Source organism: Anabrus simplex, chromosome 9 (assembly GCF_040414725.1).
Source record: "Anabrus simplex isolate iqAnaSimp1 chromosome 9, ASM4041472v1, whole genome shotgun sequence".
NCBI classification, from domain to species: Eukaryota; Metazoa; Arthropoda; class Insecta; order Orthoptera; family Tettigoniidae; genus Anabrus; species Anabrus simplex.
In genome coordinates, this window is record NC_090273.1 from 158,613,626 (window position 1) to 158,627,104 (window position 13,479).

Genomic DNA, 13,479 nt, shown 5'->3' on the forward strand with positions numbered 1-13,479 from the left:
TCACTACATTAATTGAGATAGAAGTGTCCTAGAGTGGAAGAAATGAAACGTGTCACCTCTCAACTAAGTTACTGGATAATATTTTTCCCCGCCTTGGTAAGAAAACTTTCCAAGAAGTACTCTCGACAGGATGGCACCACTGCGATTCGGAGCCTGGAGAGGGAAGGAAGTTATCGTCTACAAACAAACAAAATGCGACGTCAGGATTGGAAACTTTTAACAACTTCCTGCTAACTTTGGTTTTATTCCTAGCACTAAAGAAATATTTTTATGTAGTTCCCCTATATTGAATGTGTGGAGGTACAGTGATTCCTCCCGCGTGGGAAGCACATCTGCTGGTTTCGAATATCGATCATACGAGAGGGTTGAGTTGTTTGAGTAACAACACTTAGTGAATTGAGTTCTGAAGCTCTTCGTTGTGTTGCCGCCCACTACGGCCCACTACGGTGGACGATAGCATTCAGACCCTAAATCAGGAAAGTTAACCTGATCTCTACCTAACAGTGAACCACAGTGCAAGGGTGTGAATGATAGCATAAAATAGGTCGTATGTTGTGATGGTGGTGGTGATGATTATTGTTTTAAGGGGAATACGACTAGGTAATCATCCTTTATATAACACTAATGTGAGAGAAAATGGAAGGGATCCGGCACTTCTAAAATGAAGGTATCGGCTAAAGGAAGACAAGTAATACCAAGGGCGTGAAAATTAAATACTCCCTATGCCTCACCACTTAACGCCGTTGGTGTCCGAAAAGAACAAAGGTTGGCCACGAGAGGACGGACAGGACAGATGCAAGTGAGGAGCTTTGCACAAGTAAGCAGAATAACTACTAGAACTCAGCTAAAGACTACGTGATCGCCAACCTTTCACGACACCGCCCCCACCGACAGGGGAGCTAAATGAACAATTTCACAGTGTAGCATACGTTTGTTTCGTGTTTACTTCATTTTACATCTACTTATGCATCCATATTTACTAACGTTTTCCATCCCCTCATTTTCAATTAAAGAAAAGGCCATTGATTTTGGTCATCAATATTTTTCAGAAGACAATTTTGGAAATTTCAATTTTTTTTTCAATATTTGGGGTGATCCAACAGTCGACACCAAAGTAAAGTACACAAAATGACCAACAGATAGCGCTGGACAGCAACACGTCAGTGATGCCGCATGAGACCCGTGTACGGTACAAAAGGAGCTGTCGCTAGAGAGGGTGTCGGATGCGGGTGTAATGTCGTATTGAATACCAACTCTTCCCCTCTTATATCTCTTTCCACAAGAACACGAACATTATCTTTTTTTTTACTATTTGTTTTACGTCACACAAAGTCAGACAGGTCTTATAGCGTTGTCTCTTTCCTTCAAAAAACTAATAAATTCGAACTAGAAAGGCGTGGAGGAACCAGGAAATTACGTCAGAACACATTATTAGCTCATGGTTTCTTTTATAATATCAATATTATGATTTCCTCTGCACGCTTCAAATCCTTGCCCCCATTTTCGTATTTTCCTCTCACCATGATGAGCTGGAGAAGTTCATACCATTCACCTCTCAAGATGCCTGACCTTTCATTCCTTGGTGCTTTTCTTATTTAACAAGTTAAGGACTTCCTCATTGGTCTTCCCTTCTATCTAGGATATCCGAAGCACGTTTCAACAGCTCCAGCCACTAAACCACACAGAAGGGCAGAGAAAACACAGCATCTCAAAATCTGGACTTGGAGCTGAAGTTCAGATTTGTGCTGATGAATACGACTCTCATACTGATGAACAAATTTTTAGCTGCCCATTCTCGGATAAGATTTCATTCTTGGGATCGCAATGCTCAGTTACTATTGACCCAGGGTATTTGAAGGGTTTGTATACAGTTCCGTAGCGATATTAAACTCTTCATATTGCTGAGCCGGAAAAAAAGCAAAACCTACAATATCCTCAGCCAATAAAACTGACCAAAAATAACATTATCTTGTATTATCTCTACTATTGTCGATAGCTGAAGCATGCTTTGCTTCTTTTACTCTCTCTTATCTTCGGTAGATGTCAATAATGCAACAATTACAATTACTGAAGCTAACTCGTCACATCCGTTTCTTAACCCATGTCACGCTCCAAATACAGTTCTATGAAATATCGACATAATTATTTTCCTCAGAAAATATATGTTTATGGCTTCCAATAACCATCACTCCTTATTTCCAACACCTGCAGGATATTAACGTTACTAAACACTTCGCAGCCCACCTGTCTACTGAAAAACAATATTACAAAATATAATATACCTAAATGATTAGTATGAATTAATACAACACTAGACATAACTCTGTATATGTAAAACGCAGTCTGTCTGTCTGTCTACAGGGTGCAATTGAAATATGTAGGTCCGTCCAACAGGTGATAGAAGAGATTATTCTACGAAACTTAAGCGGAGAAATTGTTAACTATAATTACATTAAAAATATTAAGTCAATTCTTTTTTTAGGATTTCAGTGACTATTCGGCTAGCAGTGGTAAAAACTAAGGCCGAGTTTCTTCAACGAATGTTAAGTGTTAACACAGCTGTTAACAAAATGACCGTCTCATCAGGAACTATTACCGTTAACAAAATGTTAATACTTGCATTAAATTAACATGGCACGAACCCTGTTAATATTTCAAAATGGTAGCACGTAGACGTCGTAAGTTTGAACCTTCATTGATATATGAAGACTAGGGAGAAAGGCTTTTTAAAAGTTGTGTGAAGGAAGTTTTCTACAATGATAACTAATTACCAAAGTCATAACGAAGGCGGTACTAGAAGAAATTGAAAATAGATTAGAGTTTCCCACAGATGAAACTTAACAGTGTCTCCAGTGCAACATTTAATTATAGCTCTTAGATATCATACCTCAGACACTGTTCATGTAATTGTAGGTGACGATGTACATGAGTGCAAGCCAAGAGTGAGTAGAATTCTGCAAAGAGTTTGGATTGCCACTGCAACATTGGCAAGGCATTACATTACTTTTCCCACAATAAAAGAATGTCCGAAATTCATTGAAGATGCATATCACGTAGCCTACTTTTCCGGTGTTGTAGGAGCCTTACATTGCACTCATATAAGAATATATTGAATGTTGTGATGGAACAGTCCGTTCTTTCATTTTTCAATCTTTCAAATTAAATCTATAATAACATTTGTCTCCCATTCATTATAATAACGCTTTGTTGTCCCTTTATGCACATGTTTACGTCTTAGTCGTCTCCGCTAACATAACCTATAATAATGTCAAGTATATTTGACCACGGCCGACTGGATCCCTCGCTGCGCTCCTTATTTGACAAAATACTATTCCTACATACCACTAGGAGCGCTACGCTCACTGCCAAACGTGCTCAGAAATCTCACGGAAACGTACTAATTTGTCTTTAAGAATTGTTTCATAACTAATGTTGGAAATGTGTTCGTGAAACGCGGGACTTTTAACCGAAAGGTTAAACTAATAACAATTGTTAGTTAACATTTGTTAAGAAAGTAGTTGAAACTTCACACATACAACTGGGATATTTTGTGCAGCGTACCTAGTAAGTGTGGAATTGATTGATTGATTGATTGATCGATTGATCGATTGATTGATTGATTGATTGATTGATTGATTGATTGATTGATTGATTGATTGATTGATTGATTGATTGATTGATTGATTGATTGATTGATTGATTGATTGATTGATTGATTGATTGATTGATTGATTGATTGATTGATTGATTGATTGATTGATTGATTGATTGATTGATATACAGGGCAAAATAATTTCGATAATCAGTCTCAATAATGGAAGTTTCTAAAGAACAGCGACACAATCTTGATCACTTGGGTGTCTTCTGTTTGGAAAACATTCGCGATCCATTCGTCCCGACCTTACCTCACCATACACAACTCATGATTTGCTAAAGCTAGAGCTTGTCTGCAGATCGCAGAGCACTGACCTACATTGCACGGCCGTGACGTGCATAAATCACAGCTGTATTCACATTCTATTTAGTGGAGGTGTGTATCGAGGGCCTAGTGATATCTCAAATATATTTGCCCAAGTTTTCTGACTTATGTTCGCTTACCCTAATTATGATAGGAGTAACATTTCTGAAGATTTCTGCTTAGAACAGCATCTTCCACCAACAGTTCAAATGACGCATTTTATTTCTATTATACCCTGCATATGTGTGAATGTGCATTCGGTTATAATTCGAAAAACGCTGGGTGGAGTTTTATATACTGTAGTGCTCGCCATTGGCCAGAGAATCTTCCAGGGAAGGTGTGAATGCATTAAATATTGAATATGTGATAAAACGAAGCCGGCCAGCAACAGTTCTTGCACAACTACTCGAAAGAAATGACGCCACGCCATCATTTTGCCGACTTATGCTAGAAATAGAGGAAGCCATAAAGAAGGTGAAGAGCAGTAAAGCAGAAGGACCAATAGAGCTACAGTGGCTGTATAGATTGTTTACAATAATCTGGAGGAAGAAAGGGATCCCAGGAAAGTGGCGAATGGGCTTAATTATCCCAATATTTTAAAACATGTGATAAAAAGGAATGTAAAAACTACAGAGGGATCACCCTTATTGCCCATGTAGCTATGATCATTGAGAGAGTATTGGAAGGAAGACTGCGGAGGAAGCTGGAAAGAGAAATGGAAGAAGAACAATGTGGTTTTAGGCAAGACAGATCAACGTTTGACCTGATATTTACATTAAGACATATGATGGAGAAAAGATGGGAGTTTGGAAAAGACATGGTGATGACATTTATTGATATAGTGTCTATATAGCGGGTATGGGACACAGTAAGGAAAGAAACAAGTTCACAGAGTGGAAGTGCAAATGATAAAAGCTATGTACAAACATTGTGTTAGCAGTGTGAGAACTAGTATAGGAAAAACAAAATGGTTTAAAGTTGAAACTGGTCTCTGACAGGGAAGTGTACAATCCCCCATACTATCATCATAGTCATGGATGAAACTGATAAGAACATTAAACAGAGATTGGGAATACAGGCAACAAAAGCCATGTTATTTCCAGATGAGGTGAGAATGAAACGGAAATACAAAAACAAATAGATGTATGGAATAAAGAGATAGAAAAATTTGGGATGAAAGTAAACACAGAGAAAAGTACGGCAATAAAGATGACAAGGAGAAGGAGGGAAGGAAGGAAGGAAGGAAGGAAGGAAGGAAGGAAGGAAGGAAGAGGAAAGATAAAACTGAATGGGAAAATTCTGTAAGTGCTTAAAAGTTTCAAGTACTTGGGAAGTGTGATCACAGAAGAACGAGGGATAACCGAGGTGACAGGGGAGAGAAACAGCTTCTAGCTGTGTGTAAGGGGTATTTTGTGGAACCAAGATATCCCGAAGAAATGTAACCTATGATGAACCCATACTAACCTATGCAGCTAGATCGGGGACTACAAAATATGAGAGGAGAGTAGAATGCAGGCAGCGGAGATGAAATTCCTAAGAGGTATCGAGGGCAAGAATAGAATGAGAAATGAAGAGACAAGGAAAATGACAAGAATCTTGAAACTTCAAGACAGGATAGAAACAAAAAACTAAGGTGGTATGGGCATATGATGAGAATGGGAGAAGAGAGAGTGCCAAAAAGTTTTCAGGAAAGAGACCACGAGGAAGACCCCGAAAGGGATGGACAGATACAGTGTGGGAGTGCATAGAGAAGAGGGGAGGTAAACCAAAAGATGTACTTAAGAAAAGGAGAAGAGTGGTGGAGAGACAGGCAGCGATGGAGGTCGATGGTTCACAACCCGACCCGGGGAACTGGAAACGTGAAATGAAGATGATTATGATGCTACACAAACCGTTGAAGATATCGAGAAACTGTGCAGGTGAAAATTGTAGACCAAAAAATGTTCTCAAAACAGTCGTGGGTGGGACCGCATGCCTATCTTTAAAAGGTCGCCCACAACGACGATTTTCATGATTGTTGACAATAAAAACAGAAAGAACAGTGCTGAGGCTAGGCTTAGCGCGGATTGAACCGAAACAAAATGGCGGTAGGATGTCACGACTTTAACGACAGCAGGGACTAAGTTGTTTTCTCTCTTGCAGCTAACCTTGAGCTGAGTGCGCGAGTCAACACAGCGCCATCTTGTGACGTCACCACCAATTGAGCGATAGTTCATGAAAACTACGTTTCAGATTTTAATATTTTATCTGTCAGCTGAGGCATTAAACATAACTACTCTAGGTGATACGCAAAGGCGTCTTCACAATGTTTCTCTCCCCTTGTCGAGGACGGTAAGTCTACGTTAAGAATCTCACCTTAGACTTCCTAAACGCTGTGTAATTGTACATGTGTATAGAGATGTCCTCGACTAAATAACTATATTTTTTCAACGCCCTCGCCCATGTAAAGGAGATGAGTTTCCGAATGTCTGTTTTGAAACATTGCTTGAGGTACTTCTTCTTCTCTCCGATGAGGCCTGCTAAGGACCACGTGCCAACTTCAATTCTTCATACTTTCTTGTTTTCTGTTCCGTTCTTTCCACTATTCTTTCACTATGCTGTTTCTTTCTGCCCTGGGACCACTTCGCACCAGATTTCTTGTTCAATGTTTTCTGGAGCCCTTCCATACTTGCTACCCTCTTTCTAAAAATCTCTCTGTCCATACTTTCTTCTTCCCTTCTTTCTAAATCTTTCTTTACTCGTTGAATCCATCTAGTTGTTTCCTTTTTGTCCCAAAGGTACTTGAAAATCCTTTTGGTTAATCTGGAATCATCCATTCTGTAAATATGTCCAAAAAATAGCAATCTCCTTTTCTTATGGTTTCTGTTATGTTTTCTATGTTCCTGTATATTTCACCATTAAATCTTAATTCCCATACTTCGGTTGTTTTCACAGGGCCTAAGATGTTCCTCATAATTCTCCTTTCTAGTCAATGGGGACTTCATCGACCAAAACAAACTGCAAATAATTCCAGTCCAAATTCTGTATTTTCGGAAATATGATAATTCGTCATTGAGTGACATATAAACAAAATCAGCGCCTCTTTTAACCGTGATCAGGATTTGAAGTGTTATCTCCCAGAAGTATTCATCTAATATTGGACAGTCAAGGATTTTTCAAATCAATTTCACTACAGTAGGTACATCTCTGTGTGTGATATTCTACGAAACGTAGAGCGCAGAATCGCTTGGATTTAAAACCTGGTCGTCGTGTACGGATCCATATACAGTATATGGAATATGCTCGTCCGGAAGCCATGATCGTGGTCTGAAAAAATCATCATCGCAATGTTGCCCGGCAGGGTAGGGGAGGTGGAGGTATACAATTTCTAATCTCTAGATGGCGTGCCAAAAGCCTGGACTAAATTCCAAACCTCTCCGCTGTGTTCGTGATGAGTGAGGACATATGACGGTGTAGATGGTAATCCGTGTTCGGATGGCTGTTAATCGATAGAAGTAGGGTAGGTGGTGGTGGTGATTATTGTTTTAATAGGAAGTACAACTAGGGAACCATTCTCTATATAACACTAAACGAGGAGAAAAAAATGAAAGGGACCCGATACTTCGAAAAGTGAAGATATCGACTATAGAAAGACAAGGCCGACGAAGGGCGTGAAAATGAGACTTCCCATGCCACGAGTGCTCTAATACCGTCGGAGTTGGAAAATAACAAGAGTTGACCAAATAAGGTCGGATAGGATAGATGATAGTGAAAGAAATGCCAGGACTCACCTGACGGCCTCGTGGTCACCAGCCTACGCTCCCAAGTTAAGAGCCCATAGGGGCCCTTTCAGTTGCAAACGCAAATGCACAGCCTGTTTCCAGTCATTCGACCGGGTCAGGAATGGAAAAATGAAGCCCTCATCTAGCGGCGAGGATAGCCTGTCGCACTTCTCTGTGGCAATCAGTTGCTGGAAGGAAAGATAACAGGGAAAATGAGAGTACTCGCTGTGCCACCTCCGCTTTGTGCAGCACAAATCTCACATGGAGTGACAGGGATTTGAACCACGGAACCCAGCGTCGGCTAAGCCACGGAGGCTTCTAACAGTACACTACCGATAACCAGACTTTTCTAGTGATGAAACTCAACCGCTTACGACCAGCTCGGTCACCTTCATCACAACAGATCGTAACTTTGTGTGATAGGCACAAGCACGCATCCTCACACTGTGTGGAGCGAGGAAATATTGGTTTAACTCGGGAGAGTGTTAGCTCTGAGAGACACAAGCAGCCAGTTTATTGCCGAGGGGGATGTAAGCGATAATACAGTATAAGAGATCTACGGTCGTAACTTGACCGGATTTATAGATCCATTCGCCAAATTTGGCACCAACGTAAACATACGTTAGAAAATGATGTCCTACTACTACGAAGTAAAATTACATTTTTCAAATTTATCTAAACTCGAAATGTTAAAATTCTTTAATAACATGAAGAACATATTCACAAATCCCGTCATTGCTTTGATCACGATTTTTTGGGGGTAACTATATGCATGCACATAAGAACTTATGCTTATGCCGTGTCAAAAACTCAAGGTGAAACTCTTCACGTTCCGCAGGGAAATTTACTCCGCGTCTCCAGAAGAAAATCACAACTGTTTACAACGAAAACTTCTGCAATAATGAGGGTTTGAATTTAAGAATGCTTTACCGTTGGAGCTGTAGTGGTACGCTCGTTCGTCACCAGGTGGCTGCTAGCGCTCCAAGCGGGAGCTGACGACAACATTAAGCTCCAATCGTTGCCTACGAGATACATAAGTCCGGGAAATACAACACACTAGACTTGGCCTCGAGATACTTCCGACAAGCACCGCTAGACTTCTCTTTACTGAGCTGTCTCGCCCGCTCATTGCAACATGTTCCAGTACGAAAACCTATCAAAATCCATTAAAACTAGAAATTTCAGGAGACACCAAACAGATGTGGGAAAAAAAATAGACCAAGAGAAGTTGTATGACTTATTTTCTACAACGTATTTCTTACACTTTGCTTAAACGAAATAAGTAATTCACTAAAGAAGCGAGTTTGTTACTTCTTCCCGTTTTCTCTAATTCTATCTCAGTGTATCCGATAAACTGATCGAGATTGCGGTCATAAACAACTTTGAGTTTAATAAATTAAATTATTAATTTGATGTTGTGCTGATTTTATGCAATTTATTGTGCGTATTGTTTCTGTCGGTGAGTGTCCGTGAGGTTGAAAAGCATGGTGAACTGTTGTGAGCCGTATCCTGCCGGCCCATAAGAGATACTCGGATCATTATTTCATATAACATATAATTTGAGTGATATAAATTTCAGTCATATACGGTATAGTAATGAATCGCAAGATAGCTGATACCGGAAGTCCCTGGAGACATCAAGTCGCTGGATATTGCCCAATACTTCCTCGAGACAGTGAGAAAGGCTTAACGTCACTAGGAGTTGAGACATCTCGGCACGTGTAAAGGATGCTGACCAAGAGAAATATTCAGCCAATGAGAACGCGTGGATGTGGCAAATATGGAGTCTACATCGCGCGAAGTCATAATCCCAGGTTGACCAACATGGGCAGTTCCTTGAGATAAATTTTGTTATTTGACGGATTTCCACAGGTCTGCAAGTGAAATATAATAAGGAGTACGATAAAAAAATTATAGGAAGAGATTTGATATTATTTGAACTGTGTTTTATTGGTATGTTATAATTAATATTGTGTCATTATGAATGGTAAGCACTCTGATTGGTGGTTTGTCTAGACATGCGGGAACCCCATAGCTACAACGGTGTTAGCCACGCTTCCTTAGCAGCTCAAGCTCTGGAGAGCGTCACTGTGATAGCCGATACTGACGTGATGTGAACGTTGTTCGGTGTGCTCCGAGAATTGTACGTGAAAGTTGCCACGTGAATATATCAGTAACAGTATATGGTTTTTAAGTCTAATAAACAATGTTTTCAGTCGTGTAGTTGAATAAATTAACTGATCCAGAGTCAATTTGCAGATCATTTTATAGCGCAAAGTTCACTGCCAATAAATAGACGATGATAATTAGCCGCAGTTTGAAAAGTGTAGGAGAGACGCTCAGTTGTTTCATATGTTCGTGTCGGTCGCGTTTCGCGAGGAACTCTCGATCCGTACCGTGAACCGCTGTCAATAACTGTGTATATATACCCTAGACTACAACAGGTGGACCTCTAGGATTGTTCACTGGAGACCATGGGGACACAAGCGAGGCATTGGAAGACCCCTGAAGAGATGGCTCGACGACATAAAGCTGTTGGCTGGAACACGCTGGTTCCAAGTGGCTCAAGGCCGAAGACGATGGAAGCATATGGAAGAGGCCTATATCCAGCAGTGGATTGAAATAGGCTAGAAAAGAAGAAGAAGAAGTTAAATTTCAAGTGTATTCGTGCGTCAGTGTGTTGGCTGAGTTTCTAGTCAACAAAGGGTTTGTGCGGCACGTGCAGAATTGAGCGCTGAAGAGATATTCATCCAAAGCCTTGTGTGTTGCAGTGTTCAATAACTTTCAGCAAGAAGATGGCATCGCCCATGGAAGAAGGAAGAGTATTTCTATGTGTTAAAGCAGTGATTAACATGGAGCAACCACCTAGCGCAGCAGGGATGTGAGCCGCTGCCAGTGTCCGGAGAGTCGTCCAAGATAAGGCGCATGTCTTAATTATGGAATGTTATATGGGTTATGTTAAAATACTAGTGCAGTTTACTGTAGGGATTTTCTTTAACGTAAAGTAAGTCTGACGGCATGAGTTTATTTCACCTTTGTATTGTTGTATATACGAATAAGACAGGAATTCATGTTCTCTATATTTTTATTTTGATTTACGACTAGTTAGATGGGATAATGAGGGAGTTGTTAGGATTATTTGTTGTTAATTTATGCATGATAATTTAGCTTAGTACTGTATTATTCCGATTTTGCCTTGTATACTAATGCTAGGAGGATTAGATTGACAAGTTCATCCAATTTCAAAGTTAAACACTTGCTACGTTGAGTGTAAATTCAATTTAATTTTGGTCATTTAGAGAGTTAGTAACAGTTAAATTACATGACGCATGGTATTTCAGAAGCTGACCCGTAAGGAGCTGTATAACAACGTTGAAAGAATAGGATCCTCGAACTTAGGTTGGAAACTGTTTTGCCCAATGATTGGTACAGGAAAGGAACCTGGTCTCATAATGTAAAAAGGCTGATGAGAATTGTAAGAGATATAAGAGGTTATAATGTATGCGGAATTATGAAGTGATTATGCAGGCCGGTTGCATGCCTGATAAGTGAAAGAATGATGTGCAGTGGATATGTACCTGCTATTGTCTTCTGAGAGAATATTAATTATCAGCATTGACGGAATTGATTCCACACCAATGAGTCTGATGTGGGTAAATTGTCGAAGCATGCTAGGAAGGAATACGATTGTACGTGAGTTTCCATGTAACCGAAGAAAGATGATATCGCATTGCAAGCTTATTTATTGGCCGTGTTTACATGGACAGCGCGAATGAGATGGTATTTCCGTGATACAATCTTGGCGGACAGAAACCAAGCCTTAGTACAGCGTTGAGTTCCAACATTTCCTTTTAGCTCACAGCACAGCAGGAAATACATGACGGATGATCGCGTTTTTGAGTGCTCAAATGCAGCAGAAGAAGGCAATGTTGCCTATTGCTTTCCACATGTTTTATAAAGATAATTATATGTTTTTCTCTTACAGGATGGTGTTTTACTGATGTTTCATGTTGTTTGGATATGTTGTCTTGTTGTTAAATGGGAACAGCCCGAGTGCTGAGTAATATTGATGGTCAATCTAGTTCTCACTAGATCCTTTTTGGTGAACCGCGATTCACATCGAATCAGTGTAGTATGTAAGACTTCTTCTCTTTATCCGATGTAAATAGGTGTGATACATTGTTTATTTTTGTTCATTGTAAATATAGCGTAGGGAATGTCACTAGTATTTTTCATAATTCATGTCATGTCCCATTGCGTGTTAATTTTCCTTTTATCGTAAATTTTTCTTTATCGTAATTTTCTTTTATATTAAATTTTTCTTTTAACGTTCAATCTTGCGACGACTCAAATTAAATTAGGAACCCGTATCAATGTGATAACCTAAAGTGTGGTACTCCATCCGACATGAATACGTATTAGTATATGCGTACATACGTTATCATATAACATGAACAATGGACTAGCAGAAGAAGATTATTCCTAAAAGTTTTCAAGTATTCATTGTTGTGCTTGATACTTCATTTCACATTCGATTCTTTGATCAATTAACGTTTTTAATGTCCAGTTCTTTCTTTAATTTTGACTTTATGTTAGTGTCATTTTTATTGTTTGATTTACTTGATTTTTTATTAGTATGATTCGGGGATATTTATGAATAAATCCATCCTACTCCATATCATTGTTTCTCATTTCCTGTCATTTACTTATAATTAAGTGAGGAACTTCGACTTTTATCCTGACCCATCGACGACCAACCCACTCTCTGCCCAACCCTGAGTTAGTCAGATGTTCATACAGGAATGGAGGCATCGTCCTAGAGGGTATTTACCCCTTGGGTACGATACAGCATAGTACCTCTATACTTCGGATACCGCTAAAAAGCAATTATTAAATTAATATATTATCAGCTATCCTATCTTTTCCTCCACACATCTGCTGTTGGGACATTCGTATTGAAGCCGCAGTTTTGGAGAACGATGTTATGCCCCTTTCATCAATGGAAAATCCTACATAATTTTTCAGCATCTTCTGATGTGGTACAGTTAGGCAGTTCAAGGATATCGAATCTGTAGCCGGTAGGTGCTTTCCTATGTAAGAGGACGCAAATTTTTAGCGTCGTTTCTCCGTATTTCACTATTTCTTCATGTAAGATTCAGTTTGTTCCAACAGGAATGAAGCTCCAAAATGATCATTTATACCATTATTATTTCTGTTTGGTTTACTTTATGGTCAAGTTCGGATACCTTAAATCATTGTTCTGATTTCATTACCGTATCCTACTTCTCAATATAAAGACTGTTTTCCGTAATCTGGATTTGAAATCTCATCACTATATATTTAGACTAGCTGATGTACTCGTGCTTCGCTACGGAATTCTACATTGTATACAGAATTCTATGTTAAGTAGTGTACACCTTGTGAGCAAGATTGTATTATATTGCATAGCAACGTTACCCTAGAAACGCGACGGGGAAGTCACCCGTCGAGTCGGAAAATCTCATTTCACTACAATGGTGGCAGAAAAATCTAACTGACTTGGAGGCAAATTTTTCCTCCAAACCAGAGGAGAAAACCTCTCTTCACAGCTAATTTGGAACAAAATGAATGTAGAATTTAATAAAAGTGAAGAGGAAGACACTTTTCAACTAACGTCTCTTTTCAGAGTTGAATGTTGAATTATTTAGTGAATTGTAGTGCTGTAATTTGGAATAGGTCTAAATTGTAATTCTAGACCAGGTCATACTACTATTACTAAGT